Source organism: Petaurus breviceps, unplaced genomic scaffold, assembly GCF_028583685.1.
Source record: "Petaurus breviceps papuanus isolate PSGF00001 unplaced genomic scaffold, PetGlider_PUasm1.0 91133, whole genome shotgun sequence".
NCBI lineage: Eukaryota > Metazoa > Chordata > Mammalia > Diprotodontia > Petauridae > Petaurus > Petaurus breviceps.
The window spans coordinates 39,300,480-39,302,718 of NW_027187419.1; the positions used below are offsets into that span (position 1 = coordinate 39,300,480).

General features: G+C 45.3%; 1 protein-coding gene and 1 pseudogene across 1 annotated transcript in view; both read left to right on the forward strand.

Moving 5' to 3' along the window:
- The window catches only part of FAM118B (family with sequence similarity 118 member B), a 96,409-nt gene that overhangs the window by 51,649 nt on the left and 42,521 nt on the right, over window positions 1-2,239 (forward strand). The window lies entirely within an intron of this gene.
- On the forward strand, window positions 53-1,149 carry LOC138154697 (small ribosomal subunit protein uS2-like; annotated as a pseudogene).

The following is a 2,239-nucleotide window of genomic DNA, read 5'->3' on the forward strand; positions in this document are numbered from 1 at the left end:
CACACACACACACACACACACACACACACACACACACACACACACACGACAAATTGTAGATAATCAGGGGGAAGGCACTAAAATTAAGAAGGATTAGGAAAGTTTTTTCCGCGCTGCCCCGAGCAGAGTTCCATACGGCGTTGTTCTCGGTTTCCGTCGTAACTTTAAAGGGAAACTTTCACGATGTCCGGAGCCTTAGATGTCCTGCAGATGAAGGAGGAGGATGTCCTCAAGTTCCTGGCTGCAGGAACCCATTTGGGCGGCACCAATCTGGACTTCCAGATGGAACAGTATATCTACAAAAGAAAGAGTGACGGCATCTACATCATTAATTTGAAGAGAACTTGGGGAAAACTTCTGCTGGCGGCTCGTGCCATTGTTGCTATTGAAAACCCAGCCGATGTTAGTGTCATCTCATCCAGGAACACTGGCCAGCGAGCTGTTCTGAAATTTGCTGCTGCCACTGGTGCCATACCTATTGCTGGACGTTTCACACCGGGCACCTTCACTAACCAGATTCAGGCAGCTTTCAGGGAGCCTCGCCTTTTGGTGGTCACTGATCCTCCGGCAGATCACCAGCCTCTGACTGAAGCATCGTATGTTAACCTTCCAACCATTGCCCTGTGCAATGCAGACTCCCCACTTCGCTATGTGGACATTGCTGTTCCATGTAACAACAAGGGAGCTCACTCGGTGGGTCTGATGTGGTGGATGCTGGCCCGTGAAGTCCTGCGGATGCGTGGTACCATCTCCCGGGAACACCCCTGGGAGGTTATGCCTGATCTTTACTTCTACAGGGATCCAGAGGAGATTGAAAAGGAAGAGCAGGCTGCCCTGAGAAGGCAGTGACAAAGGAGGAGTTTAAGGGTGAATGGACTGCCCCCGCCCCAGAATTCACTGCTACTCAACCAGAGGTGGCTGATTGGTCTGAGGGAGTACAGGTGCCGTCTGTGCCCATTCAGCAGTTCCCCACCGATTGGAGTGCTCAGCCAGCTACTGAGGACTGGTCTGCGGCTCCTACTGCTCAGGCCACTGAGTGGGTAGGAACTACCACGGAGTGGTCTTAACCCAGATGCTCTAATAGTATTGGAAAAATGCTGATTGAAAAATAAACATTGGTTTCTTTAAAAAAAAAAAAAAGAAGAAGAAGGATTAGGAAAGACTTCTTATGAAGGTGAGAGTTTAGATCTCTTCCTTTCCTCAACCAGACTCCTTGAGACTTGTCTAAACCTGCTGTCTTTATTTCCTATCCTCTCACTTCTCACACCCTTGAATCAAAACTACTCTTTCTAAAGTTTCCAGTATCGTAATTGCCAGAAATGAAAGTCTGTTCTCAGACCTCATCCTTCTTGACCTCCCTACTGCATTTGATACTGTTGACCAACCTCTCCTGTATACTCTCTTCTCAGGGATTTTTGTGACCCTCCTCTATTTTGTTCTTTTCTCATCTATGGCTGATCCTCAGGCTGGCTATTCCCTAACAATAGGTATTCCCCCAAGGTTTTAACCCATGCCTTCTCTTCTGCTCTGTCTCTTCGTTGTGACTTCTCAGCTCCCATGGGTTTAACTATCATCTCTATGCAGATGACTTTCAGAGAGAGGAAATAAGTGGGAGATCAAAATCTGGCCTTAGTGCTTCTCCTGAGCATCAGTCCCCCATCACCCACTGCATATTGGACATTTCAAACTGTACATTTTAGAGATACTACAAATGCAATATGCCCAAAATGAATTCATTTTTCCCTGCAGAAACTCCACCCCCGCCAGATAACCTTATTTTTGTTGAGGGTGCTACTATCACTCTCAGCTAGTTCATGACCCATGTCTGTTATCCTATTTTGCTGTTTCTACCTCCATACCTTTGACATCCAAACTCTTCAGTCATATAAGTACCACCCTAGTTTGGGTCCTCACTGCCTTTCACCTAGATTATTGCAACAGTGCCTTTTAATTGTTCTTTCTTGCCTTAATTTTCTCACCACTCTAGTCTGTCATATACAGCCAAAATAATTTTCCTAAGGCGTAAATCTCACTGTGTTATTCCTATACCCAGTTACTGAGTTCCAGTGGCTTCCTGTTGATTCTAGGATAAATATTATCATATTTAAAATAAAATTTTAACTTTTAAAGCCATTTGCAATCTGATTCCATCCTCTTTTCAACATCATTAGACATAATCCCCCTCCTGTATTCAGCAGTCCAGACAAATTGCCTTTTCTATGTTCCTTGCACACTTTAC